Source organism: Leuresthes tenuis, unplaced genomic scaffold, assembly GCF_036924035.1.
Source record: "Leuresthes tenuis unplaced genomic scaffold, fLeuTen1.0.hap1 SCAF_1, whole genome shotgun sequence".
NCBI lineage: Eukaryota > Metazoa > Chordata > Actinopteri > Atheriniformes > Atherinopsidae > Leuresthes > Leuresthes tenuis.
In genome coordinates this window covers 40,743,692-40,769,923 of record NW_027325355.1, presented here as the reverse complement: position 1 = coordinate 40,769,923, position 26,232 = coordinate 40,743,692, and the positions used below count along the sequence as shown (strand labels likewise).

Genomic DNA, 26,232 nt, shown 5'->3' with positions numbered 1-26,232 from the left:
GTGCTTGAATGTCGGTTTGACACACGCACACGTGTATAATGACAACAAACAGTTTGAAAGTAGTGTTTCTTTTACAGATCACCAAGAAGCTGGCTGGCGCTATTGGGGACAGTGCTGCATGGATGGCAAACATCGGCAACGAGTTTGGTCAGGTTCTGAACTCTGTTCTGACAATGGGTGAAGGTGCAGGTTTGGAAGAGTTGTGCCATGGCATCGTCACTCGATACAAGAATGCGGGCCAAGCTGAACCTGAGGTCATCTATGTTGACCGGGACTGCTGCAGCCAGTCAGGTGGGTAAAAATGATAAAATTCTTTATCAAATATACGTTTGAAAAACTGTGTGCCACACACACACACATTGTTACCACTCCACTTGTGGGAGGAGTGGTACTGGCAATTGGGCAGCGGCTGACTTTGTTTTTCACAGGTGTGTCTTCAGTGGTCAAACTCTTCCACCCATGGAGGTCTGCAGTGCGCTTGGACAGCTTCCATTTCATGCGACGTTTTAACTGCGGCGTTAAGTTTACGTTAAGTGTCTGTCTGTCTGTCTGTCTGTTCGCAGATGATTGCTCGTCTGTTACTGTGTGATTATTGTTACAATGTTAATAAAGTTTGATAATTTTACTTGAACCAAGAACAGCCTTCACATTTTTATTTAATTTCCCTTTGCAAAACAGGACGACAGTGAGTGTGAGTGACATCCATTTAATGCAATTGTCAAAAGTGAAGCCAGAATTACTTGGAGAATTATTTTACATTTATTAACAAAACCCAACACTCTTTGTCTCAACTAAAGATTTTTTAAAAATACTTTCTTTGCTCAATTTGGAATTTGTTTCATTCACTTGTGTTGCACAAATAGTGATACAGATAGATAGCTAGTCTCTCAAATAATTGAGTGTACCAAAAAAAGAGGGGAAAAATGATGGAAGACTTATTTACATTTACAGTTATACACATTTTGTGTGCTGCCCCCTACAGTAGGCTTTAGTAACATCCAAAGCACTGTGGTATGTTGGGGTGTTGCCACAATACAGGTTCGAATCCCACAAGAAACATGAAAATTAAACAGATGATAAACCTTGCAATAAGTGCAGAGGTGTGTGTAAACAATGTTGAGAAGATAAGAGAATAGAGAAAAGTGGATATAGTACACATTTTTTCTCCTTTTCTTTTTCTCCGGGTGTCACTAATTGAATCTATTTGATTTCTTCTTCCATATTAATTTGCAATGCATATATTTTTCCATGCTCTCCGTTTGGAATTTGGACACAGAAGCCAAAGGAGAAGGAAACAGGAAAAACAATCCCATGGTAACAATCAGCGACAAGGAGAACTACTCAAAAGCCTCCATAATTAACCCGGTGCCCAACCATGGGCCAACCAATCATCCAATCAAGGAGCGGCAATTTCTGCCGGCCGGGATCTGAGCGCCAACTCCATGCGGTGCGCACAAGTTGGTACTGATTTAGGAAAAAGAGGATTGTACAATTTTACTCCTTGGTATGGATACTCTTTCAAAAAAGTCCAAAAAATAAAATATGTGGTTGACAAAACTGTGTGACTCAGTCCTTCAACACAAAAGGCAGGCAAAGGAAAATCAGCTGTCCTCTCTATCTAATCATAGGAGGATGGCCTGACTACGATCAGGGACCTGAGCAGCAAAGAATAGATAGACATGATAAATAGTTATATATATATATACATATATATATGTACATACTAGTCTCCAATACTACTATGATAAAAAGAGATCCAATGTACAGGTCTAAGTTGTACAGGAATGTGTTGTAGAAATTTGTTCTATATTTTTGTTGTAAATCCACAACAGGTTTCATCATCTGCTAATCCTGAAGGAGACACTAGTTGTAAAGGAATTTATTAATACATAAAAATGCTTATATTATAAGACTGAAACATCCTTGAACAGCAGATCACTGTAAAGACATACATATAATATTGTGATTATGTCAGTGGGTCAACAATTTTGTAAAGGCAACTTTACATAAAAAAAATTTAAAATCTTGTAAAAATATAACAATGTAAACATAAAAACAGCAACCTCAAAACAAAACATAGCATGTTACCTGGATGGAAAACCATGCGTCTCTACAGCCTGAAGGAAGAAATCTTGGGCTGTTGATGCCTTGTTGTTATTGGTAGCATGTCGGTACATGATCTTTGTGAGCATTTGGAAAACATAAAAACCACAGAAACACATTAAACATTAACTACAATAATATAAGAATAATAAATGAATGAAATATTGTTCCATGTGTAATGTTAGACTTAAAGCTATACTTACCTTTCTGGCATGTAGCACGGCACTTATTAAAAATTTAAACATGAAAAACAGTAACAGACGAGCAATCATCTGCGAACAGACAGACAGACAGACAGACACTTAACGTAAACTTAACGCAGCAGTTAAAACGTCGCATGAAATGGAAGCTGTCCAAGCGCACTGCAGACCTCCATGGGTGGAAGAGTTTGACCACTGAAGACACACCTGTGAAAAACAAAGTCAGCCGCTGCCCAATTGCCAGTACCACTCCTCCCACAAGTGGAGTGGTAACAGTGTGTGTGGCACACAGTTTTTCAAACGTATATTTGATAAAGAATTTTATCATTTTTACCCACCTGACTGGCTGCAGCAGTCCCGGTCAACATAGATGACCTCAGGTTCAGCTTGGCCCGCATTCTTGTATCGAGTGACGATGCCATGGCACAACTCTTCCAACCCTGCACCTTCACCCGTTGTCAGAACAGAGTTCAGAACCTGGCCAAACTCGTTGCCGATGTTTGTCATCCATGCAGCACTGTCCCCAATAGCGCCAGCCAGCTTCTTGGTGATCTGTAAAAGAAACACTACTTTCAAGCTGTTTGTTGTAATTATACACGTGTGCGTGTGTCAAACCGACATTCAAGCACTTGCACCTGTAATCATATTCCTGCACATTTTTCATTTTCCCTCTTTTTTCCCCTCCTCTTTTTTTTTGGGGGGGGGGGGCAATAAATATAGCTTTCCCAGTGATAACTACTAATACAACCAATTCTCCGCAACAACCAAAAGATTCATCGCACACAAGGCCTTGAAATTGATTTTGGTCAAGAAAGAGGTTTCAGAATATGAAGATCAAATTCAGAGTCTGACAGTGACTTTTAGAAGAGGATGACATTAATCATCAGCTATCTCCTAAACGAGAATGAACCAGAGCTAGACAGCAGCAGGCCCCAGGACCAAGTGGTCAGCAGCCGAGCTGAGATTGAGATCTTACTTATGTTTTGTAAATGTTCAAAGTTCTAAAAAAGTTCAAATGAATAATACATGATAGTTATACCAAAAAACCTTGCTTCATTTGCACATTTCTTGAATGTTTTCCATCCTTTTTATTTTTACTACTACTAGTACTTGGATGGTAGACTGCCTGGGAATACCAGGTGCTTTAAGCTTTTTCTCTTCTCTCTACCACCTTTTGTTGCAACGTCTGATCACCCTGTGACACATGAGGAAGGTGGTCATCTTCAGCTGCTGCTGCTTTGTTGGCAGACACGAAGTGATCTGAGAGTCTCAGTTTCAGCTGCAGAGAATGATCACATCAGAGAAGATGATATGCCCGCTACACATCAGCCTTTCTCGGCAATTATCTAGTTGCATAGAGGAACCGTATGATTCCATTACCTATATAATGCACATTTGTCAAAGACATTGTCGCTTACGGCCACACCACCCTGAATATGCCCGACCTCGTCTGATCTCGGAAGCCAAGCAGTGTTGGGCCTGGTTAGTACTTTGATGGTATACAGCTTGGGAATACCAGGTGCTGTAAGCTTTTTCTCTCCTCTCAACCACCTGCATGTCTTTTGTTGCAACGTCTGATCACCCTGTGACACATGAGGAAGTTGGTCATCTTCAGCTGCTGCTGCTTTGTTGGCAGACACGAAGTGATCTGAGAGTCTCATTTTCAGCTAGAGAGAATTATCACATCAGGGAACAAGATGTGCCCACAAACATATCAGCCTTTCTCGGCAATTATCTGGTTACATAGAGGAACCATATGATTCCCTTACCTATATAATGCACATTTGTCACAGAGACTGTTGCTTAGGGCCAAACCACCCTGATTATGCCCGACCTCGTCTGATCTCGGAAGCCAAGGAGGGTTGGGCCTGGTTAGTACTTGGATGGGAGACCGCTTGGGAATACCAGGTGCTGTAAGCTTCTTCTCTTCTCTCTACCACCTGCATGTCTTTTGTTGCAACGTCTGATCACCCTGTGACACATGAGGAAGTTGGTCATCTTCAGCTTTTGCTGCTTTGTTTGCAGACACAAAGTGATCTGAGAGTCTCAGTTTCAGCTGCAGAGAAAAATCACATCAGGGAAGAAGATGTGCCCACTACAAGTCAGCCTTTCTCTGCAATTATCTGGTTACATAGAGGAAGTGTATGATTCCAGTACTTATATAATGCACATTTGTCACAGATATTGTTGCTTACGGCCACACCACCCTGAATAAGCCTGACCTCGTCTGATCTTGGAAACCAAGGAGGTTTGGGCCTGGTTAGTACTTTGATGAGAGACCGCTTGGGAATACCAGGTGCTGTAAGCTTTTTCTCTTCTCTCTACCACCTGCATGTCTTTTGTTGCAACGTCTGATCACCCTGTGACACATGAGGAAGCTGGTCATCTTCAGCAGCTGCTGCTTCTTTGTTGGCAGACACGAAGTGATCTGAGAGTCTCAGTTTCAGCTGTAGATAATAATCACATCAGGGAAGAAGATGTGCCCGCTACAAGTCAGCCTTTCTCTGCAATTATCTGGTTACATAGAGGAAGTGTATGATTACAGTACTTATATAATGCACATTTGTCACAGTTATTGTTGCTTACGGCCACACCACCCTGAATAAGCCTGACCTCGTCTGATCTTGGAAGCCAAGCAGGGTTGGGCCTTGTTAGTATTTGGATGGGAGACCGCTTGGGAATACCAGGTGCTGTAAGCTTTTTATCTTCTCTCAACCACCTGCATGTCTTTTGTTGCAACGTCTGATCACCCTGTGACACATGAGGAAGTTGGTCATCTTCAGCTGCTGCTGCTTTGTTGGCAGACACGAAGTGATCTGAGAGTCTCAGTTTCAGTTGAAGAGAATAATCACATCAGGGAAGAAGATGTGCCCACTACAAGTTAGCCTTTCTTGGCAATTATCTGGTTGCATAGAGGAACCGTATGATTCCAGTACCTATATAATGCACATTTGTCACAGTTATTGTTGCTTACGGCCACACCACCCTGATTATGCCCGACCTCGTCTGATCTCGGAACCCAAGCAGGGTTGGTCCTGTTTAGTACTTGAATGGGAGACCCCTTGGCAATGCCAGGTGCTGTAAGCTTTTTCTCTTCTCTCTACCACCTGCATGTCTTTTGTTGCAATGTCTGATCGCCCTGTGACACATGAGGAAGTTGGTCATCTTCAGCTGCTGCTGCTTTGTTGGCAGACACGAAGTGATCTGAGAGTCTCAGTTTCAGCTGGAGAGAATAATCACGTCAGGGAAGAAGATGTGCCCACTATTATCAGCCTTTCTCTGCAATTATCTGGTTATATAGAGTAACCGTATGATTCCAGTACCTATACAATTTACATTTGTCACAGACATTGTTGCTTACGGCCACACCACCCTGAATATGCCCAACCTCGTCTGATCTCGGAAGCCAAGCAGGGTTGTGCCTGGTTAGTACTTGGATGGGAGACCGCTTGGGAATACCAGGTGCTTTAAGCTTTTTCTCTTCTCTCTACCACCTCCATGTCTTTTGTTGCAACTTCTGATCACCCTGTGACACGTGAAGAAGTTGGTCATCTTCAGCTGCTGCTGCTTTGTTGGCAGACACGAGGTGATCTGAGAGTCTCAGTTTCAGCTCCAGAGAATAATCACATCAAGGAGGAAGATGAACCCACTACAAGTCAGCCTTTCTCTGCAATTATCTGGTTACATAGAGGAAATGTATGATTCCAGTACTTATATAATGCACATTTGTCACAGTTATTGTTGCTTACGGCCACACCGCCCTGAATAAGCCCGACCTCGTCTGATCTTGGAAGCCAAGCAGGGTTTGGCCTTATTAGTACTTGGATGGGAGTCAGCTTGGGAATACCAGGTGCTGTAAGCTTTTTCTCTTCTCTCTACCACCTTCATGTGTTTTGTTGCAACGTCTGATCACCCTGTGACACATGAGGAAGTTGGTCATCTTCAGCAGCTGCTGCTGCTTTTTTGGCAGACACGAAGTGATCTGAGAGTCTCAGTTTCAGCTGCAGAGAATGATCACATCAGAGAAGAAGATGAACCCACTACAAGTCAGCTTTTTTCTGCAATTATCTGGTTACATAGAGGAAGTGTATGATTCCAGTACCTATATAATGCACATTTGTCACAAATATTGTTTCTTACGGCCACACCACCCTGAATAAACCCGACCTCGTCTGATCTCGGAAGCCAAGCAGGGTTGGGCCTGGTTAGTACTTTATTGGGAGACCGCTTGGGAATACCAGGTGCCTCAAGCTTTTTCTCTTCTCTCTAGCACCTGCATGTCTTTTGTTGCAACGTCTGATCACCCTGTGACACATGAGGAAGTTGGTCATCTTTAGCTGCTGCTGCTTTGTTGGCAGACACGAAGTGATCTGAAAGTCTCATTTTCAGCTGGAGAGAATTATCACATCAGGGAAGAAGATGTGCCCACTACACATCAGCCTTTCTCGGCAATTATCTGGTTACATAGAGGAACCATATGATTCCATTGCCTATATAATGCACATTTGTCACAGTTATGGTTGCTTACGGCCACACCACCCTGAATATACCTGACCTCGTCTGATCTCAGAAGCCAAGCAGGGTTGGGCCTGGTTAGTACTTGGATGGGAGACCGCTTGGGAATACTAAGTGCTGTACGCTTTTTCTCTTCTCTCAACCACCTGCATGTCTTTTGTTGCAACATCTGATCACCCTGTGACACATGAGGAAGTTTGTCATCTTCAGCTTCTGCTGCTTTGTTGGCAGACACGAAGTGATCTGAGAGTCTCAGTTTCAGCTGAAGAGAATAATAACGTCAGGGAAGAAGATGTGCCCGCTACACATCAGCCTTTCTCGGCAATTATCTGGTTGCATAGAGGAACTGTATGATTCCAGTACCTATATAATGCACATTTGTCACAGTTATGGTTGCTTACGTTCACACCACCCTGAATATGCCCGACCTCGTCTGATCTTGGAAGCCAAGCAGGTTTGTGCCTGGTTAGTACTTGGATGGGAGATCGCTTGGGAATACCAGGTGCTGTAAGCTTTTTCTCTTCTCTCTACCACCTGCATGTCTTTTGTTGCAACGTCTGATCACCCTGTGACACATGAGGAAGTTGGTCATCTTTAGCTGCTGCTGCTTATTTGGCAGACACGAAGTGATCTGAGAGTCTCATTTTCAGCTGGAGAGAATTATCACGTCAGGGAACAAGTTGTGCCCACTACATATCAGCCTTTCTCTACAATTATCTGGTTACATAGAGGAACCATATGATTCCATTGCCTATATAATGCACTTTTGTCACAGAGATTGTTGCTTATGGCCAAACCACCCTGAATATGTCCGACCTCGTCTGATCTCGGAAGCCAAGGATGGTTGGGCCTGGTTAGTACTTTAATGGGAGACCGCTTGGGAATACCAGGTGCTGTAAGCTTTTTCTCTTCTCTCTACCACCTGCATGTCTTTTGTTGCAACGTCTGATCATCCTGTGACACATGAGGAAGTTGGTCATCTTCAGCAGCTGCTGCTGCTTTGTTAGCAGACACGAAGTGATCTGAGAGTCTCAGTTTCAGCTGCAGAGAATAATCACATCAGGGAAGAAGATGTGCCCACTACAAGTCAGCCTTTCTCTGCAATTATCTGGTTACATAGAGGAAATGTATGATTCCAGTACTTATATAATGCACATTTGTCACAGTTGTTGTTGCTTACGGCCACACCACCCTGAATAAGCCCGACCTCGTCTGATCTCGGAAGCCAAGCAGGGTTTGGCCTTGTTAGTACTTGGATGGGAGTCAGCTTTGGAATACCAGGTGCTGTAAGCTTTTTCTCTTCTCTCCACCACCTGCATGTCTTTTGTTGTAACGACTGATTACCCTGTGACACGTGAAGAAGTTGGTCATCTTCAGCTGCTGCTGTTTTTTTGTTGGCAGACACGAAGTGATCTCAGAGTCTCAGTTTCAGCTGAAGAGAATGATCACATCAGAGAAGAAGATGAACCCACTACAAGTCAGCTTTTTTCTGCAATTATCTGGTTACATAGAGGAAGTGTATGATTCCAGTACCTATATAATGCACATTTGTCACAAATATTGTTTCTTAGGGCCACACCACCCTGAATAAACCCGATCTCGTCTGATCTCGGAAGCCAAGCAGGGTTGGGCCTGGTTAGTACTTTATTGGGAGACCGCTTGGGAATACCAGGTGCCTCAAGCTTTTTCTCTTCTCTCTACCACCTGCATGTCTTTTGTTGCAACGTCTGATCACCCTGTGACACATGAGGAAGTTGGTCATCTTCAGCTGCTGCTGTTTTTTTGTTGGCAGACACGAAGTGATCTGAGAGTCTCAGTTTCAGCTGCAGAGAATGATCACATCAGAGAAGAAGATGAACCCACTACAAGTCAGCTTTTTTCTGCAATTATCTGGTTACATAGAGGAACCATATGATTCCATTGCCTATATAATGCACATTTGTCACAGAGATTGTTACTTACAGCCAAACCACCCTGAATATGTCTGACCTTGTCTGATCTCCGAAGCCAAGGAGGTTTGGGCCAGGTTAGTACTTTGATGGGAGACAGCTTGGGAATACCAGGTGCTGTAAGCTTTTTCTCTTCTCTCTACCACCTTCATGTGTTTTGTTGCAACGTCTGATCACCCTGTGACACATGAGGAAGTTGGTCATCTTCAGCAGCTGCTGCTGCTTTTTTGGCAGACACGAAGTGATCTGAGAGTCTCAGTTTCAGCTGAAGAGAATAATCAAATCAGGGAAGAAGATGTGCCCACTACAAGTTAGCATTTCTCGGCTATTATCTGGTTACATAGAGGAAGTGTATGATTCCAGTACTTATATAATGCACATTTGTCACAGATATTGTTTCTTACGGCCACACCACCCTGAATAAGCCCGACCTCGTCTGATCTTGGAAGCCAAGCAGGTTTGGGCCTGGTTAGTGCTTGGATGGGAGATCGCTTGGGAATACCAGGTGCTGTAAGCTTTTTCTCTTCTCTCTACCACCTGCATGTCTTTTGTTGCAACGTCTGATCACCCTGTGACACATGAGGAAGTTGGTCATCTTTAGCTGCTGCTGCTTTGTTGGCAGACACAAAGTGATCTGAGAGTCTCATTTTCAGCTGGAGAGAATTATCACATTAGGGAAAAAGATGTGCCCACTACATATCAGCCTTTCTCGGCAATTATCTGGTTACATAGAGGAACCATATGATTCCATTACCTATATAATGCACATTTTTCACAGAGATTGTTACTTACGGCCAAACCTCCCTGAATATGTCTGACCTTGTCTGATCTCCGAAGCCAAGGAGGTTTGGGCCTGGTTAGTACTTTGATGGGAGACAGCTTGGGAATACCAGGTGCTGTAAGCTTTTTCTCTTCTCTCTACCACCTTCATGTCTTTTGTTGCAACGTCTGATCACCCTGTGACACATGAGGAAGTTGGTCATCTTCAGCTGCTGCTGTTTTTTTGTTGGCAGACACGAAGTGATCTGAGAGTCTCAGTTTCAGCTGCAGAGAATGATCACATCAGAGAAGAAGATGAACCCGCTACAAGTCAGCTTTTTTCTGCAATTATCTGGTTACATAGAGGAACCATATGATTCCATTGCCTATATAATGCACATTTGTCACAGAGATTGTTACTTACAGCCAAACCACCCTGAATATGTCTGACCTTGTCTGATCTCCGAAGCCAAGGAGGTTTGGGCCAGGTTAGTACTTTGATGGGAGACAGCTTGGGAATACCAGGTGCTGTAAGCTTTTTCTCTTCTCTCTACCACCTTCATGTGTTTTGTTGCAACGTCTGATCACCCTGTGACACATGAGGAAGTTGGTCATCTTCAGCAGCTGCTGCTGCTTTTTTGGCAGACACGAAGTGATCTGAGAGTCTCAGTTTCAGCTGAAGAGAATAATCACATCAGGGAAGAAGATGTGCCCACTACAAGTTAGCATTTCTCGGCAATTATCTGGTTACATAGAGGAAGTGTATGATTCCAGTACTTATATAATGCACATTTGTCACAGATATTGTTGCTTACGGCCACACCACCCTGAATAAGCCCGACCTCGTCTGATCTTGGAAGCCAAGCAGGTTTGGGCCTAGTTAGTGCTTGGATGGGAGATCGCTTGGGAATACCAGGTGCTGTAAGCTTTTTCTCTTCTCTCTACCACCTGCATGTCTTTTGTTGCAACGTCTGATCACCCTGTGACACATGAGGAAGTTGGTCATCTTTAGCTGCTGCTGCTTATTTGGCAGACACAAAGTGATCTGAGAGTCTCATTTTCAGCTGGAGAGAATTATCACGTCAGGGAACAAGATGTGGCCACTACATATCAGCCTTTCTCGGCAATTATCTGGTTACATAGAGGAACCATATGATTCCATTACCTATATAATGCACATTTGTCACAGAGATTGTTACTTACGGCCACACCACCCTGAATATGTCTGACCTTGTCTGATCTCCGAAGCCAAGGAGGTTTGGGCCTGGTTAGTACTTTGATGGGAGACAGCTTGGGAATACCAGGTGCTGTAAGCTTTTTCTCTTCTCTCTACCACCTTCATGTCTTTTGTTGCAACGTCTGATCACCCTGTGACACATGAGGAAGTTGGTCATCTTCAGCAGCTGCTGCTTCTTTGTTGGCAGACACTAAGTGATCTGAGAGTCTCAGTTTCAGCTGCAGAAAATAATCACATCAGGGAAGAAGATGTGCCCACTACAAGTCAGCCTTTCTCGGCAATTATCTGGTTACATAGAGGAAGTGTGTGATTCCAGTACTTATATAATGCACATTTGTCACAGATATTGTTGCTTACGGCCACACCACCCTGAATAAGCCCGACCTCATCTGATCTTGGAAGCCAAGCAGGTTTGGGCCTGGTTAGTACTTGGATGGGAGATCGCTTGGGAATACCAGGTGCTGTAAGCTTTTTCTCTTCTCTCTACCACCTGCATGTCTTTTGTTGCAACGTCTGATCACCCTGTGACACATGAGGAAGTTGGTCATCTTTAGCTGCTGCTGCTTATTTGGCAGACACGAAGTGATCTGAGAGTCTCATTTTCAGCTGGAGAGAATTATCACGTCAGGGAACAAGATGTGCCCACTACATATCAGCCTTTCTCTGCAATTATCTGGTTACATAGAGGAACCATATGATTCCATTGCCTATATAATGCACATTTGTCACAGAGATTGTTACTTACAGCCACACCACCCTGAATATGTCTGACCTTGTCTGATCTCCAAAGCCAAGGAGGTTTGGGCCTGGTTAGTACTTTGATGGGAGACAGCTTGGGAATACCAGGTGCTGTAAGCTTTTTCTCTTCTCTCTACCACCTTCATGTCTTTTGTTGCAACGTCTGATCACCCTGTGACACATGAGGAAGTTGGTCATCTTCAGCAGCTGCTGCTTCTTTGTTGGCAGACACTAAGTGATCTGAGAGTCTCAGTTTCAGCTGCAGAAAATAATCACATCAGGGAAGAAGATGTGCCCACTACAAGTCAGCCTTTCTCGGCAATTATCTGGTTACATAGAGGAAGTGTATGATTCCAGTACTTATATAATGCACATTTGTCACAGATGTTGTTGCTTACGGCCACACCACCCTGAATAAGCCCGACCTCGTCTGATCTTGGAAGCCAAGCAGGTTTTGGCCTGGTTAGTACTTGGATGGGAGATCGCTTGGGAATACCAGGTGCTGTAAGCTTTTTCTCTTCTCTCTACCACCTGCATGTCTTTTGTTGCAACGTCTGATCACCCTGTGACACATGAGGAAGTTGGTCATCTTTAGCTGCTGCTGCTTATTTGGCAGACACAAAGTGATCTGAGAGTCTCATTTTCAGCTGGAGAGAATTATCACATTAGGGAACAAGATGTGCCCACTACATATCAGCCTTTCTCGGCAATTATCTGGTTACATAGAGGAACCATATGATTCCATTACCTATATAATGCACATTTTTCACAGAGATTGTTACTTACGGCCAAACCTCCCTGAATATGTCTGACCTTGTCTGATCTCCGAAGCCAAGGAGGTTTGGGCCTGGTTAGTACTTTGATGGGAGACAGCTTGGGAATACCAGGTGCTGTAAGCTTTTTCTCTTCTCTCTACCACCTGCATGTCTTTTGTTGCAACGTCTGATCACCCTGTGACACATGAGGAAGTTGGTCATCTTTAGCTGCTGCTGCTTATTTGGCAGACACGAAGTGATCTGAGAGTCTCATTTTCAGCTGGAGAGAATTATCACGTCAGGGAACAAGTTGTGCCCACTACATATCAGCCTTTCTCTACAATTATCTGGTTACATAGAGGAACCATATGATTCCATTGCCTATATAATGCACTTTTGTCACAGAGATTGTTGCTTATGGCCAAACCACCCTGAATATGTCCGACCTCGTCTGATCTCGGAAGCCAAGGATGGTTGGGCCTGGTTAGTACTTTAATGGGAGACCGCTTGGGAATACCAGGTGCTGTAAGCTTTTTCTCTTCTCTCTACCACCTGCATGTCTTTTGTTGCAACGTCTGATCATCCTGTGACACATGAGGAAGTTGGTCATCTTCAGCAGCTGCTGCTGCTTTGTTAGCAGACACGAAGTGATCTGAGAGTCTCAGTTTCAGCTGCAGAGAATAATCACATCAGGGAAGAAGATGTGCCCACTACAAGTCAGCCTTTCTCTGCAATTATCTGGTTACATAGAGGAAATGTATGATTCCAGTACTTATATAATGCACATTTGTCACAGTTGTTGTTGCTTACGGCCACACCACCCTGAATAAGCCCGACCTCGTCTGATCTCGGAAGCCAAGCAGGGTTTGGCCTTGTTAGTACTTGGATGGGAGTCAGCTTTGGAATACCAGGTGCTGTAAGCTTTTTCTCTTCTCTCCACCACCTGCATGTCTTTTGTTGTAACGACTGATTACCCTGTGACACGTGAAGAAGTTGGTCATCTTCAGCTGCTGCTGTTTTTTTGTTGGCAGACACGAAGTGATCTCAGAGTCTCAGTTTCAGCTGCAGAGAATGATCACATCAGAGAAGAAGATGAACCCACTACAAGTCAGCTTTTTTCTGCAATTATCTGGTTACATAGAGGAAGTGTATGATTCCAGTACCTATATAATGCACATTTGTCACAAATATTGTTTCTTACGGCCACACCACCCTGAATAAACCCGATCTCGTCTGATCTCGGAAGCCAAGCAGGGTTGGGCCTGGTTAGTACTTTATTGGGAGACCGCTTGGGAATACCAGGTGCCTCAAGCTTTTTCTCTTCTCTCTACCACCTGCATGTCTTTTGTTGCAACGTCTGATCATCCTGTGACACATGAGGAAGTTGGTCATCTTCAGCAGCTGCTGCTGCTTTTTTGGCAGACACGAAATGATCTGAGAGTCTCAGTTTCAGCTGAAGAGAATAATCACTTCAGGGAAGAAGATGTGCCCACTACAAGTTAGCCTTTCTTGGCAATTATCTGGTTGCATAGAGGAACTGTATGATTCCAGTACATATATAATGCACATTTGTCACAGACATTGTTACGTAAGGCCACACCACCCTGAATATGCCCGACCTCGTCTGATCTCGGAACCCAAGCAGGGTTGGGCCTGGTTAGTACTTGAATGGGAGACTGCTTGGGAATACCAGGTGCTGTAAGCTTAATCTCTTCTCTCTACCACCTGCATGTCTTTTGTTGCAACGTCTGATCATCCTGTGACACATGAGGAATTTGGTCATCTTCAGCAGCTGCTGCTTCTTTGTTGGCAGACACTAAGTGATCTGAGAGTCTCATTTTCAGCTGGAGAGAATTATCACGTCAGGGAACAAGATGTGCCCACTACATATCAGCCTTTCTCTGCAATTATCTGGTTACATAGAGGAACCATATGATTCCATTGCCTATATAATGCACATTTGTCACAGAGATTGTTACTTACGGCCACACCACCCTGAATATGTCTGACCTTGTCTGATCTCCGAAGCCAAGGAGGTTTGGGCCTGGTTAGTACTTTGATGGGAGACAGCTTGGGAATACCAGGTGCTGTAAGCTTTTTCTCTTCTCTCTACCACCTTCATGTCTTTTGTTGCAACGTCTGATCACCCTGTGACACATGAGGAAGTTGGTCATCTTCAGCAGCTGCTGCTTCTTTGTTGGCAGACACTAAGTGATCTGAGAGTCTCAGTTTCAGCTGCAGAAAATAATCACATCAGGGAAGAAGATGTGCCCACTACAAGTCAGCCTTTCTCGGCAATTATCTGGTTACATAGAGGAAGTGTATGATTCCAGTACTTATATAATGCACATTTGTCACAGATGTTGTTGCTTACGGCCACACCACCCTGAATAAGCCCGACCTCGTCTGATCTTGGAAGCCAAGCAGGTTTTGGCCTGGTTAGTACTTGGATGGGAGATCGCTTGGGAATACCAGGTGCTGTAAGCTTTTTCTCTTCTCTCTACCACCTGCATGTCTTTTGTTGCAACGTCTGATCACCCTGTGACACATGAGGAAGTTGGTCATCTTTAGCTGCTGCTGCTTATTTGGCAGACACGAAGTGATCTGAGAGTCTCATTTTCAGCTGGAGAGAATTATCACGTCAGGGAACAAGATGTGCCCACTACATATCAGCCTTTCTCGGCAATTTTCTGGTTACATAGAGGAACCATATGATTCCATTACCTATATAATGCACATTTGTCACAGAGATTGTTGCTTACGGCCAAACCAACCTGAATATGTCTGACCTTGTCTGATCTCAGAAGCCAAGCAGGGTTGGGCCTGGTTATTACTTTGATGGGAGACCGCTTGGGAATACCAGTTGCTTAAAGCTTTTTCTCTTCTCTCTACCACCTGCATGTCTTTTGTTGCAATGTCTGATCACCGTGTGACACATGAGGAAGTTGGTCATCTTCAGCAGCTGCTGCTGCTTTGTTGGCAGACACGAAGTGATCTGAGAGTCTCAGTTTCAGCTGTAGAGAATAATCACATCAGGGAAGAAGATGTGCCCACTACAAGTCAGCCTTTCTCTGCAATTATCTGGTTACATAGAAGAAGTGTATGATTCCAGCACTTATATAATGCACATTTGTCACACTTATTGTTGCTTACGGCCACACCACCCTGAATAAGCCCGACCTCGTCTGATCTTGGAAGCCAAGCAGGGTTGGGCCTGGTTAGTACTTGGATAGGAGACCGCTTGGGAATACCAGGTGCTGTAAGCTTTTCCTCTTCTCTCAACCACCTGCATGTCTTTTGTTGCAACGTCTGATCACCCTGTGACACATGAGGAAGTTGGTCATCTTCAGCTGCTGCTGCTTTGTTGGCAGACACGAAGTGATCTGAGAGTCTCATTTTCAGCTGGAGAGAATAATCACGTCAGGGAAGAAGATGTGCCCACTACATATCAGCCTTTCTCTGCAATTATCTGGTTACATAGAGGAACCATATGATTCCATTGCCTATATAATGCACATTTTTCACAGAGATTGTTGCTTACGGCCAAACCACCCTGAATATGTCTGACCTTGTCTGATCTCAGAAGCCAAGGAGGGTTGGGCCAGGTTAGTACTTTGATGAGAGACCGCTTGGGAATACCAGGTGCTGTAAGCTTTTTCTCTTCTCTCTACCACCTGCATGTCTTTTGTTGCAAAGTCTGATCACCCTGTGACACATGAGGAAGTTGGTCATCTTCAGCTGCTGCTGCAGCTTTTTTGGCAGACACGAAGTGATCTGAGAGTCTCAGTTTCAGCTGAAGAGAATAATCACATCAGGGAAGAAGATGTGCCCACTACAAGTTAGCCTTTCTTGGCAATTATCTGGTTGCATAGAGGAACCGTATGATTCAAGTACCTATATAATGCACATTTGTCAGAGACATTGTTCCTTACGGCCACACCACCCTGAACATGCCCGACCTCGTCTGATCTCGGAAGCAGAGCAGGGTTGGGCCTGGTTAGTACTTCGATGGGAGACCTTTTGGGAATACCAGGTGCTGTAAGCTTCATCTCTTCTCTCTACCACCTGCATGTCTTTTGTTGCAACGTCTGATCATCCTGTGACACATGAGGAAGTTGGTCATCTTCAGCAGCTGCTGCTTCTTTGTTGGCAGACACTAAGTGATCTGAGAGTCTCAGTTTCAGCTGCAGAGAATAATCATATCAGGGAAGAAGATGTGCCCACTACAAGTCAGCCTTTATCTGCAATTATCTGGTTACATAGAGGAAGTGTATGATTCCAGTATATGTATAATGCACATTTGTCACAGATATTGTTGCTTACGGCCATACCACCCTGAATATGTCCGACCTCGTCTGATATCGGAAGCCAAGCAGGGTTGGGCCTGGTTAGTATTTTGATGGGAGACCGCTTGGGAATACCAGGTGCTGTAAGCTTTTTCTCTTCTCTCTACCACCTGAATGTCTTTTGTTGCAAAGTCTGATCACCTTGTGACACATGAGGAAGTTGGTCATCTTCAGCAGCTGCTGCTGCTTTGTTGGCAGACACGAAGTGATCTGAGAGTCTCAATTTCAGCTGTAGAGAATAATCACATCAGGGAAGAAGATGTGCCAACTACAAGTCAGCCTTTCTCTGCAATTATCTGGTTGCATAGAAGAAGTGTATGATTCCAGTACTTATATAATGCACATTTGTCACAGTTATTGTTGCTTACGGCCACACCACCCTGAATAAGCCCGACCTCGTCTGATCTTGGAAGTCAAGCAGGGTTGGGCCTGGTTAGTACTTGGATAGGAGACAGCTTGGGAATACCAGGTGCTGTAAGCTTTTCCTCTTCTCTCAACCACCTGCATGTCTTTTGTTGCAACGTCTGATCACCCTGTGACACATGAGGAAGTTGGTCATCTTCAGCTGCTGCTGCTTTGTTGGCAGACACAAAGTGATCTGAGAGTCTCATTTTCAGCTGGAGAGAATGATCACGTCAGGGAAAAAGATGTGCCCACTACATATCAGCCTTTCTCGGCAATTATCTGGTTACATAGAGGAACCATATGATTCCATTACCTATATAATGCACATTTGTCACAGAGATTGTTGCTTACGGCCAAACCACCCTAAACATGCCCGACCTCGTTTGATCTCGGAAGCATAGCAGGGCTGGACCTGGTTAGTACTTTGATGGGAGACCGCTTGGGAATACCAGGTGCTGTAAGCTTCTTCTCTTCTCTCTACCACCTGCATGTCTTTTGTTGCAACGTCTGATCGCCCTGTGACACATGAGGAAGTTGGTCATCTTCAGCTGCTGCTGCTTTGTTGGCAGACACGAAGTGATCTGAGAGTCTCAGTTTCAGCTGGAGAGAATAATCACGTCAGGGAAGAAGATGTGCCCACTACTTATCAGCCTTTCTCTGCAATTATCTGGTTACATAGAGGAACTGTATTATTCCAGTACCTATATAATGCACATTTTTCACAGACATTGTTACTTACGGCCACACCACCCTGAATATGCCCGACCTCGTCTGATCTCGGAACCCAAGCAGGGTTGGGCCTGTTTAGTACTTGAATGGGAGACCCCTTGGGAATGCCAGGTGCTGTAAGCTTTTTCTATTCTCTCGACCACCTGCATGTATTTTCTTGCAAGGTGTGATCGCCCTGTGACACATGAGGAAGTTGGTCATCTTCAGCTGCTGCTGCTTTGTTGGCAGACCCAAAGTGATCTGAGAGTCTCATTTTCAGCTGGAGAGAATAATCACGTCAGGGAAGAAGATGTGCCCACTATTTATCAGCCTTTCTCTGCAATTATCTGGTTATATAGAGGAACCGTATGACTCCAGTACCTATACAATTTACATTTGTCACAGACATTGTTGCTTACGGCCACACCACACTGAATATGCCCGACCTCGTCTGATCTCGGAAGCCAAGCAGGGTTGGTCCTGGTTAGTACTTGGATGGGAGACCGCTTGGGAATACCAGGTGCTGTAAGCTTTTTCTCTTCTCTCTACCACCTCCATGTCTTTTGTTGCAACGTCTGATCACCCTGTGACACATGAGGAAGTTGGTCATCTTCAGCTGCTGCTGCTTTGTTGGCAGACACGAAGTGATCTGAGAGTCTCATTTTCAGCTAGAGAGAATTATCACCTCAGGGAACAAGATGTGCCCACTACATATCAGCCTTTCTCGGCAATTATCTGGTTACATAGGGGAACCGTATGATTCCAGTACCTATATTATAAACATTTTTCAGAGAGATTGTTACTTACGGCCACACCACCCTGAATAAGCCCGACCTCATCTGATCTCAGAAGCCAACTAGGGTTTGGCCTGGTTAGTACTTGGATGGGAGACCGCTTGGGAATACCAGGTGCTGTAAGCTTTTTCTCTTCTCTCTACCACCTGCATGTCTTTTGTTGCAACGTCTGATCACCCTGTGACACATGAGGAAGTTGGTCATCTTCAGCTGCTGCTGCTGCTTATTTGGCAGACACGAAGTGATCTGAGAGTCTCATTTTCAGCTGGAGAAAATTATCACGTCAGGGAAAAAGATGTGCCCACTACATATCAGCCTTTCTCGGCAATTATCTGGTTACATAGAGGAACCATGTGATTCCATTGCCTATATAATGCACATTTGTCACAGAGATTGTTGCTTACGGCCAAACCACCCTGAATATGTCTGACCTCGTCTGATCTCAGAAGCCAAGGAGGTTTGGGCCTGGTTAGTACTTTGATAAGAGACCGCTTGGGAATACCAGGTGCTGTAAGCTTTTTCTCTTCTCTCTACCACCTGCATGTCTTTTGTTGCAACGTCTGATCACCCTGTGACACATGAGGAAGTTGGTCATCTTCAGCAGCTGCTGCTGCTTTGTTGGCAGACACGAAGTGATCTGAGAGTCTCAGTTTCAGCTGTAGATAATACTAACATCAGGGAAGAAGATGTGCCCGCTACAAGTCAGCCTTTCTCTGCAATTATCTGGTTACATAGAGGAACCATATGATTCCATTGCCTATATAATGCACATTTGTCACAGAGATTGTTGCTTACGGCCACACCACCCTGAATAAGCCCGACCTCGTCTGATCTCGGAAGCCAAGCAGAGTTGGGCCTTGTTAGTATTTGGATGGGAGACCGCTTGGGAATACCAGGTGCTGTAAGCTTTTTCTTTTCTCTCTACAACCTGCATGTCTTTTGTTGCAACGTCTGATCACCCTGTGACACATGAGGAAGTTGGTCATCTTCAACTGCTGCTGCTTTGTTGGCAGACACGAAGTGATCTGAGAGTCTCAGTTTCAGCTGAAGAGAATAATCACATCAGGGAAGAAGATGTGCCCACTACAAGTTAGCCTTTCTTGGCAATTATCTGGTTGCATAGAGGAACCGTATGATTCCAGTACCTATATAATGCACATTTGTCACAGACATTGTTACTTACGGCCACACCACCCTGAGTATTCCCAACCTCGTCTGATCTCGGAGCCCAAGCAGGATTGGGCCTGGTTAGTACTTTGATGGGAGACCGCTTGGGAAAACCAGGTGCTTTAAGCTTTTTCTCTTCTCTCTACCACCTGCATGTCTTTTGTTGCAATGTCTGATCGCCCTGTGAAACATGAGGAAGTTAGTCATCTTCAGCTGCTGCTGCTTTGTTGGCAGACACGAAGTTATCTGAGAGTCTCAGTTTCAGCTGGAGAGAATAATCACGTCAGGGAAGAAGATGTGCCCGCTACACATCAGCCTTTCTCGGCAATTATCTGGTTGCATAGAGGAACCGTATGATTCCAGTACCTATATAATGCACATTTGTCAGAGACATTGTTGCTTGCGGCCACACCACCCTGAACATGCCTGACCTCGTCTGATCTCGGAAGCAGAGCACGGTTGGGCCTGGTTAGTACTTGGATGGGAGACCTCTTGGGAATACCAGGTGCTGTAAGCTTCTTCTCTTCTCTCTACCACCTGGATGTCTTTTGTTGCAACGTCTGATCATCCTGTGACACATGAGGAAGTTGGTCATCTTCAGCTGCTGCTGCTATGTTGGCAGACACGAAGTGATCTGAGAGTCTCATTTTCAGCTGTAGATAATAATCACATCAGGGAAGAACATGTGCCCGCTACAAGTCAGCCTTTCTCGGCAATTATCTGGTTTCATAGAGGAAGTGTATGATTCCAGTACTTATATAATGCACATTTGTCACAGTTATTGTTGCTTACGGCCACACCACCCTGAATAAGCCTGATCTCGGAAGCCAAGCAGGGTTTGGCCTTGTTAGTATTTGGATAGGAGACCGCTTGGGAATACCAGGTGCTGTAAGCTTTTTCTTTTCTCTCTACAACCTGCATGTCTTTTGTTGCAACGTCTGATCATCCTGTGACACATGAGGAAGTTGGTCATCTTCAGCTGCTGCTGCTTTGTTGGCAGACACGAAGTGATCTGAGAGTCTCAGTTTCAGCTGAAGAGAATGATCACATCAGAGAAGATGATATGCCCGCTACACATCAGCCTTTCTCGGCAATTATCTGGTTATATAGAGGAACCGTATGATTCAAGTACCTATATTATAAACATTTTTCAGAGAGATTGTTACTTACGGCCACACCACCCTGAATAAGCCCAACCTCATCTGATCTCGGAAGCCAAGCAGGGTTTGGCCTGGTTAGTACTTGAATGGGAGACAGCTTGGGAATACCAGGGGCTGTAGGCTTTTTCTCTTCTCTCTACCACCTGCATGTCTTTTGTTGCAATGTCTGATCGCCCTGTGACACATGAGGAAGTTGGTCATCTTCAGCTGCTGCTGCTATGTTGGCAGACACGAAGTGATCTGAGAGTCTCATTTTCAGCTGTAGATAATAATCACATCAGGGAAGAACATGTGCCCGCTACAAGTCAGCCTTTCTCGGCAATTATCTGGTTTCATAGAGGAAGTGTATGATTCCAGTACTTATATAATGCACATTTGTCACAGTTATTGTTGCTTACGGCCACACCACCCTGAATAAGCCTGATCTCGGAAGCCAAGCAGGGTTTGGCCTTTTTAGTATTTGGATAGGAGACCGCTTGGGAATACCAGGTGCTGTAAGCTTTTTCTTTTCTCTCTACAACCTGCATGTCTTTTGTTGCAACGTCTGATCATCCTGTGACACATGAGGAAGTTGGTCATCTTCAGCTGCTGCTGCTTTGTTGGCAGACACGAAGTGATCTGAGAGTCTCAGTTTCAGCTGAAGAGAATGATCACATCAGAGAAGATGATATGCCCGCTACACATCAGCCTTTCTCGGCAATTATCTGGTTATATAGAGGAACCGTATGATTCCAGTACCTATATTATAAACATTTTTCAGAGAGATTGTTACTTACGGCCACACCACCCTGAATAAGCCCAACCTCATCTGATCTCGGAAGCCAAGCAGGGTTTGGCCTGGTTAGTACTTGAATGGGAGACCGCTTGGGAATACCAGGGGCTGTAGGCTTTTTCTCTTCTCTCTACCACCTGCATGTCTTTTGTTGCAATGTCTGATCGCCCTGTGACACATCAGGAAGTTGGTCATCTTCAGCTGCTGCTGCTTTGTTGGCAGACACGAAGTGATCTGAGAGTCTCAGTTTCAGTACCAGAGAATAATCACATCAGGGAAGAAGATGAACCCACTACAAGTCAGCCTTTTTCGGCAATTATCTGGTTGCATAGAGGAACCGTATGATTCCAGTACCTATATAATGCACATTTGTCACAGACATTGTTACTTACAGCCACACCACCCTGAATATGCCCGACCTCGTCTAATCTCGGAACCCAAGCAGGGTTGGGCCTGGTTAGTACTTGAATGTTAGACCGCTTGGGAATACCAGGTGCTGTAAGCTTTTTCTCTTCTCTCTACCACCTGCATGTCTTTTGTTGCAATGTCTGATCGCCCTGTGACACATGAGGAAGTTGGTCATCTTCAGCTGCTGCTGCTTTGTTGGCAGACACAAAGTGATCTGAGAGTCTCTGTTTCAGCTGAAGAGAATGATCACGTCAGGGAAGAAGATGTGCCCACTACAATTTAGCCTTTCTTGGCAATTATCTGGTTATATAGAGGAACCGTATGATTCCTGTACCTATACAATTTACATTTGTCACAGACATTGTTGTTTACGGCCACACCACCCTGAAAATGCCCAACCTCGTCTGATCTCAGAACCCAAGGAGGGTTGGGCCTGGTTAGTACTTGAATGGGAGTTCGCTTGGGAATACCAGGAGCTGTAAGCTTTTTCTCTTCTCTCTACCACCTGCATGTCTTTTGTTGCAATGTCTGATCGCCCTGTGACACATGAGGAAGTTGGTCATCTTCAGCTGCTGCTGCTTTGTTGGCAGACACGAAGTGATATGAGAGTCTCAGTTTCAGCTGGAGAGAATAATCACGTCAGGGAAGATGTTTCCACTACCTATCAGCCTTTCTTGGCAATTATCTGGTTGCATAGAGGAACCATATGATTCCAGTACCTATACAGTTTATATTTGTCACAGACATTGTTGCTTACGGCCACACCACCCTGAATATGCCCGACCTCGTCTGATCTTTGAAGCCAAGCAGGGTTGGGCCTGGTTAGTACTTGGATGGCAGACCGCTTGGGAATACCAGGTGCTGTAAGCTTTTTCTCTTCTCTCAACCACCTGCATGTCTTTTGTTGCAACGTCTGATCACCCTGTGACACGTGAAGAAGTTGGTCATCTTCAGCTGCTGCTGCTTTGTTGATAGACACGAGGTGATCTGAGAGTCTCATTTTCAGCTCCAGAGAATAATCACATCAAGGAGGAAGATGAACCCACTACAAGTCAGCCTTTTTCGGCAATTATCTGGTTACACAGAGGAAGTGTATGATTCCAGTACCTATATAATGCACATTTGTCACCGATATTGTTGCTTACGGCCACACCACCCTGAATAAGCCCGACCTCATCTGATCTCGGAAGCCAAGCAGGGTTGGGCCTGGTTAGTACTTGAATGGGAGTTCGCTTGGGAATACCAGGTGCCTTAAGCTTTTTCTCTTCTCTCTACCACCTGCATGTCTTTTGTTGCAACGTCTGATCACCCTGTGACACATGAGGAAGTTGGTCATCTTCAGCTGCTGCTGCGTTGGCTGACACGAAGTGATCTGAGAGTCTCAGTTTAAGTTGCAGAGAATGATCACATCAGAGAAGATGATTTGCCCGCTACACATCAGCCTTTCTCGGCAATTATCTGGTTGCATAGAGGAACCGTATGATTCCAGTACCTATATAATGCACATTTGTCAGAGACATTGTTGCTTACGGCCACACCACCCTGAACATGCCCGACCTCGTCTGATCTCGGACGCCAATCAGGGTTGAGCCTGGTTAGTACTTGGATGGGAGACTGCTTGGGAATACCAGGTGCTGTAAGCTTCTTCTCTTCTCTCTACCACCTGCATGTCTTTTGTTGCAACGTCTGATCACCCTGTGACACATGAGGAAGTTGGTCATCTTCAGCTTCTGCTGCTTTGTTGGCAGACACGAATTGATCTGAGAGTCTCAGTTTCAGCTGAAGAGAATGATCACATCAGACAAGATGATATGCCCGCTACACATCAGCCTTTCTCGGCAATTATCCGGTTGCATAGAGGAACCGTATGATTCCAGTACCTATATAATGCACATTTGTCAGAGACATTGTTGCTTACGGCCACACCACCCTGAACATGCCCGACCTCGTCTGATCTCGGACGCCAAGCAGGGTTGAGCCTGCTTAGTACTTGGATGGGAGACTGCTTGGGAATACCAGGTGCTGTAAGCTTCTTCTCTTCTCTCTACCACCTGCATGTCTTTTGTTGCAACGTCTGATCATCCTGTGACACATGAGGAAGTTGGTCATCTTCAGCAGCTGCTGCTTCTTTGTTGGCAGACACGAAGTGATCTGAGAGTCTCAGTTTCAGCTCGAGAAAATAATCACGTCAGGGAAGAAGATGTGCCCACTATTTATCAGCTTTTCTCGGCAATTATCTGGTTACATAGAGGAACTGTATGATTCCAGTACCTATATAATGCACATTTATCACAGTTATTTTTGCTTACGGCCACACCACCCTGAATATGCCTGACCTCATCTGATCTCGGAAGCCGAGCGGGTTTGGGCCTGGTTAGTACTTGGATGGTAGACTGTCTGGGAATACCAGGTGCTGTAAGCTTCTTCTCTTCTCTCTACCACCTGCATGTCTTTTGTTGCAACGTCTGATCATCCTGTGACACATGAGGAAGTTGGTCATCTTCAGCTGCTGCTGCTTTGTTGGCAGACACGAAGTGATCTGAGAGTCTCAGTTTCAGCTGAAGAGAATGATCACATCAGAGAAGATGATATGCCCGCTACACATCAGCCTTTCTCGGCAATTATCTGGTTATATAGAGGAACCGTATGATTCCAGTACCTATATTATAAACATTTTTCAGAGAGATTGTTACTTACGGCCACAGCACCCTGAATAAGCCCAACCTCATCTGATCTCGGAAGCCAAGCAGGGTTTGGCCTGGTTAGTACTTGAATGGGAGACCGCTTGGGAATACCAGGTGCTGTAGGCTTTTTCTCTTCTCTCTATCACCTGCATGTCTTTTGTTGCAATGTCTTATCGCCCTGTGACACATGAGGAAGTTGGTCATCTTCAGCTGCTGCTGCTTTGTTGGCAGACACAAAGTGATCTGAGAGTCTCAGTTTCAGTACCAGAAAATAATCACATCAGGGAAGAAGATTTTCCAACTACAAGTCAGCCTTTTTCGGCAATTATCTGGTTGCATAGAGGAACCGTATGATTCCAGTACCTATATAATGCACATTTGTCACAGACATTGTTACTTACGGCCACACCACCCTGAATATGCCCGACCTCGTCTAATCTCGGAACCCAAGAAGGGTTGGGCCTGGTTATTACTTGGATGGAAGACCTCTTGGGAATACCAGGTGCTGTAAGCTTTTTCTCTTCTCTCTACCACCTGCATGTCTTTTGTTAGAAACGTCTGATCATCCTGTGACACATGAGGAAGTTGGTCATCTTCAGCTGCTGCTGCTTTGTTGGCAGATACGAAGTGATCTGAGAGTCTCAGTTTCAGTACCAGAAAATAATCACATCAGGGAAGAAGATTTTCCCACTACAAGTCAGCCTTTTTCGGCAATTATCTGGTTGCATAGAGGAACCGTATGATTCCAGTACCTATATAATGCACATTTGTCACAGACATTGTTACTTACGGCCACACCACCCTGAACATGCCTGATCTCGGAAGCCAAGGAGGGTTGGGCCTGGTTAGTACTTAAATGGGAGACCGCTTGGGAATACCAGGAGCTGTAAGCTTTCTGTCTTCTCTCGACCACCTGCATGTCTTTTGTTGCAACGTCTGATCACCCTGTGACACATGAGGAAGTTGATCTTCAGCTGCTGCTGCTTTGTTGGCAGACACGAAGTGATCTGAGAGTCTCAGTTTCAGCTGCAGAGAATAATCACATCAGGGAAGAAGATGTGCCCATAACAAGTCAGCCTTTCTCTGCAATTATCTGGTTACATAGAGGAATTGTATGATTCCAGTACCTATATAATGCACATTTGTCACAGAAATTGTTCCTTACGGCCACACCACCCTGAATAAGCCCGACCTCGTCTGATCTCGGAAGCCAAGGAGGGTTGGGCCTGGTTAGTACTTTAATGGGAGACTGCTTGGGAATACCAGGTGCTGTAAGCGTTTTCTCTTCTCTCTACAACCTGCATGCCTTTTGTTGCAACGTCTAATCACCCTGTGACACATGAGGAAGTTGGCCATCTTTAGCTGCTGCTGCTTTGTTGGAAGACACAAAGTTATCTGAGAGTCTCAGTTTCAGCTGAAGAGAATAATCACATCAGGGAAGAAGATATGCCCACTACACATCAGCCTTTCTCGGCAATTATCTGGTTACATAGAGGAACCGTATGAATCCTGTACTTATATAATGCACATTT

General features: G+C 44.8%; 2 non-coding genes and 50 pseudogenes across 2 annotated transcripts; all 52 read left to right on the top strand.

The window, feature by feature from the left end:
• The first annotated feature begins 3,715 nt into the window (after positions 1 to 3,715).
• Positions 3,716 to 3,834, top strand: LOC140280611 (5S ribosomal RNA; annotated as a pseudogene).
• Positions 3,835 to 4,104: 270 nt separating this feature from the next.
• On the top strand, positions 4,105 to 4,223 carry LOC140299753 (5S ribosomal RNA; annotated as a pseudogene).
• A 269-nt stretch (positions 4,224 to 4,492) lies between these two features.
• Positions 4,493 to 4,611, top strand: LOC140294726 (5S ribosomal RNA; annotated as a pseudogene).
• A 272-nt stretch (positions 4,612 to 4,883) lies between these two features.
• LOC140280252 (5S ribosomal RNA) lies at positions 4,884 to 5,002 on the top strand (annotated as a pseudogene).
• Positions 5,003 to 5,271: 269 nt separating this feature from the next.
• LOC140291328 (5S ribosomal RNA) lies at positions 5,272 to 5,390 on the top strand (annotated as a pseudogene).
• Positions 5,391 to 5,658: 268 nt separating this feature from the next.
• Positions 5,659 to 5,777, top strand: LOC140276884 (5S ribosomal RNA; annotated as a pseudogene).
• Positions 5,778 to 6,046: 269 nt separating this feature from the next.
• LOC140296074 (5S ribosomal RNA) lies at positions 6,047 to 6,165 on the top strand (annotated as a pseudogene).
• Positions 6,166 to 6,437: 272 nt separating this feature from the next.
• Positions 6,438 to 6,556, top strand: LOC140271447 (5S ribosomal RNA; annotated as a pseudogene).
• A 269-nt stretch (positions 6,557 to 6,825) lies between these two features.
• Positions 6,826 to 6,944, top strand: LOC140299481 (5S ribosomal RNA; annotated as a pseudogene).
• Positions 6,945 to 7,213: 269 nt separating this feature from the next.
• LOC140292886 (5S ribosomal RNA) lies at positions 7,214 to 7,332 on the top strand (annotated as a pseudogene).
• Positions 7,333 to 7,601: 269 nt separating this feature from the next.
• LOC140278211 (5S ribosomal RNA) lies at positions 7,602 to 7,720 on the top strand (annotated as a pseudogene).
• A 272-nt stretch (positions 7,721 to 7,992) lies between these two features.
• Positions 7,993 to 8,111, top strand: LOC140295096 (5S ribosomal RNA; annotated as a pseudogene).
• Positions 8,112 to 8,383: 272 nt separating this feature from the next.
• On the top strand, positions 8,384 to 8,502 carry LOC140299797 (5S ribosomal RNA; annotated as a pseudogene).
• Positions 8,503 to 8,774: 272 nt separating this feature from the next.
• Positions 8,775 to 8,893, top strand: LOC140297246 (5S ribosomal RNA; annotated as a pseudogene).
• Positions 8,894 to 9,165: 272 nt separating this feature from the next.
• On the top strand, positions 9,166 to 9,284 carry LOC140291274 (5S ribosomal RNA; annotated as a pseudogene).
• A 660-nt stretch (positions 9,285 to 9,944) lies between these two features.
• LOC140297245 (5S ribosomal RNA) lies at positions 9,945 to 10,063 on the top strand (annotated as a pseudogene).
• A 272-nt stretch (positions 10,064 to 10,335) lies between these two features.
• Positions 10,336 to 10,454, top strand: LOC140292634 (5S ribosomal RNA; annotated as a pseudogene).
• A 269-nt stretch (positions 10,455 to 10,723) lies between these two features.
• LOC140297252 (5S ribosomal RNA) lies at positions 10,724 to 10,842 on the top strand (annotated as a pseudogene).
• A 272-nt stretch (positions 10,843 to 11,114) lies between these two features.
• LOC140299199 (5S ribosomal RNA) lies at positions 11,115 to 11,233 on the top strand (annotated as a pseudogene).
• A 660-nt stretch (positions 11,234 to 11,893) lies between these two features.
• On the top strand, positions 11,894 to 12,012 carry LOC140289144 (5S ribosomal RNA; annotated as a pseudogene).
• A 657-nt stretch (positions 12,013 to 12,669) lies between these two features.
• LOC140278204 (5S ribosomal RNA) lies at positions 12,670 to 12,788 on the top strand (annotated as a pseudogene).
• Positions 12,789 to 13,060: 272 nt separating this feature from the next.
• Positions 13,061 to 13,179, top strand: LOC140295095 (5S ribosomal RNA; annotated as a pseudogene).
• A 272-nt stretch (positions 13,180 to 13,451) lies between these two features.
• LOC140297140 (5S ribosomal RNA) lies at positions 13,452 to 13,570 on the top strand (annotated as a pseudogene).
• A 272-nt stretch (positions 13,571 to 13,842) lies between these two features.
• On the top strand, positions 13,843 to 13,961 carry LOC140291075 (5S ribosomal RNA; annotated as a pseudogene).
• Positions 13,962 to 14,233: 272 nt separating this feature from the next.
• On the top strand, positions 14,234 to 14,352 carry LOC140297250 (5S ribosomal RNA; annotated as a pseudogene).
• A 272-nt stretch (positions 14,353 to 14,624) lies between these two features.
• LOC140289142 (5S ribosomal RNA) lies at positions 14,625 to 14,743 on the top strand (annotated as a pseudogene).
• Positions 14,744 to 15,403: 660 nt separating this feature from the next.
• On the top strand, positions 15,404 to 15,522 carry LOC140299396 (5S ribosomal RNA; annotated as a pseudogene).
• Positions 15,523 to 15,791: 269 nt separating this feature from the next.
• On the top strand, positions 15,792 to 15,910 carry LOC140288945 (5S ribosomal RNA; annotated as a pseudogene).
• Positions 15,911 to 16,182: 272 nt separating this feature from the next.
• Positions 16,183 to 16,301, top strand: LOC140300203 (5S ribosomal RNA; annotated as a pseudogene).
• Positions 16,302 to 16,573: 272 nt separating this feature from the next.
• LOC140299072 (5S ribosomal RNA) lies at positions 16,574 to 16,692 on the top strand. The gene has a single exon (XR_011914656.1). It is a non-coding gene; the product is annotated as a 5S ribosomal RNA (ribosomal RNA).
• Positions 16,693 to 16,964: 272 nt separating this feature from the next.
• On the top strand, positions 16,965 to 17,083 carry LOC140299967 (5S ribosomal RNA; annotated as a pseudogene).
• Positions 17,084 to 17,352: 269 nt separating this feature from the next.
• Positions 17,353 to 17,471, top strand: LOC140314420 (5S ribosomal RNA; annotated as a pseudogene).
• Positions 17,472 to 17,740: 269 nt separating this feature from the next.
• LOC140298622 (5S ribosomal RNA) lies at positions 17,741 to 17,859 on the top strand (annotated as a pseudogene).
• Positions 17,860 to 18,128: 269 nt separating this feature from the next.
• LOC140298297 (5S ribosomal RNA) lies at positions 18,129 to 18,247 on the top strand. Its single transcript, XR_011913957.1, has one exon. It is a non-coding gene; the product is annotated as a 5S ribosomal RNA (ribosomal RNA).
• A 269-nt stretch (positions 18,248 to 18,516) lies between these two features.
• On the top strand, positions 18,517 to 18,635 carry LOC140290825 (5S ribosomal RNA; annotated as a pseudogene).
• A 272-nt stretch (positions 18,636 to 18,907) lies between these two features.
• Positions 18,908 to 19,026, top strand: LOC140294274 (5S ribosomal RNA; annotated as a pseudogene).
• A 272-nt stretch (positions 19,027 to 19,298) lies between these two features.
• On the top strand, positions 19,299 to 19,417 carry LOC140316985 (5S ribosomal RNA; annotated as a pseudogene).
• A 269-nt stretch (positions 19,418 to 19,686) lies between these two features.
• LOC140296536 (5S ribosomal RNA) lies at positions 19,687 to 19,805 on the top strand (annotated as a pseudogene).
• Positions 19,806 to 20,074: 269 nt separating this feature from the next.
• LOC140304833 (5S ribosomal RNA) lies at positions 20,075 to 20,193 on the top strand (annotated as a pseudogene).
• A 647-nt stretch (positions 20,194 to 20,840) lies between these two features.
• Positions 20,841 to 20,959, top strand: LOC140296308 (5S ribosomal RNA; annotated as a pseudogene).
• Positions 20,960 to 21,606: 647 nt separating this feature from the next.
• On the top strand, positions 21,607 to 21,725 carry LOC140291595 (5S ribosomal RNA; annotated as a pseudogene).
• Positions 21,726 to 21,994: 269 nt separating this feature from the next.
• LOC140293002 (5S ribosomal RNA) lies at positions 21,995 to 22,113 on the top strand (annotated as a pseudogene).
• A 269-nt stretch (positions 22,114 to 22,382) lies between these two features.
• Positions 22,383 to 22,501, top strand: LOC140296676 (5S ribosomal RNA; annotated as a pseudogene).
• A 266-nt stretch (positions 22,502 to 22,767) lies between these two features.
• Positions 22,768 to 22,886, top strand: LOC140298911 (5S ribosomal RNA; annotated as a pseudogene).
• A 269-nt stretch (positions 22,887 to 23,155) lies between these two features.
• Positions 23,156 to 23,274, top strand: LOC140304580 (5S ribosomal RNA; annotated as a pseudogene).
• Positions 23,275 to 23,540: 266 nt separating this feature from the next.
• Positions 23,541 to 23,659, top strand: LOC140314159 (5S ribosomal RNA; annotated as a pseudogene).
• A 269-nt stretch (positions 23,660 to 23,928) lies between these two features.
• Positions 23,929 to 24,047, top strand: LOC140319268 (5S ribosomal RNA; annotated as a pseudogene).
• Positions 24,048 to 24,319: 272 nt separating this feature from the next.
• Positions 24,320 to 24,438, top strand: LOC140289013 (5S ribosomal RNA; annotated as a pseudogene).
• Positions 24,439 to 24,707: 269 nt separating this feature from the next.
• On the top strand, positions 24,708 to 24,826 carry LOC140293649 (5S ribosomal RNA; annotated as a pseudogene).
• Positions 24,827 to 25,095: 269 nt separating this feature from the next.
• LOC140293256 (5S ribosomal RNA) lies at positions 25,096 to 25,214 on the top strand (annotated as a pseudogene).
• Positions 25,215 to 25,484: 270 nt separating this feature from the next.
• LOC140296617 (5S ribosomal RNA) lies at positions 25,485 to 25,593 on the top strand (annotated as a pseudogene).
• A 266-nt stretch (positions 25,594 to 25,859) lies between these two features.
• LOC140288513 (5S ribosomal RNA) lies at positions 25,860 to 25,978 on the top strand (annotated as a pseudogene).
• The last annotated feature ends 254 nt before the right edge of the window (positions 25,979 to 26,232 follow it).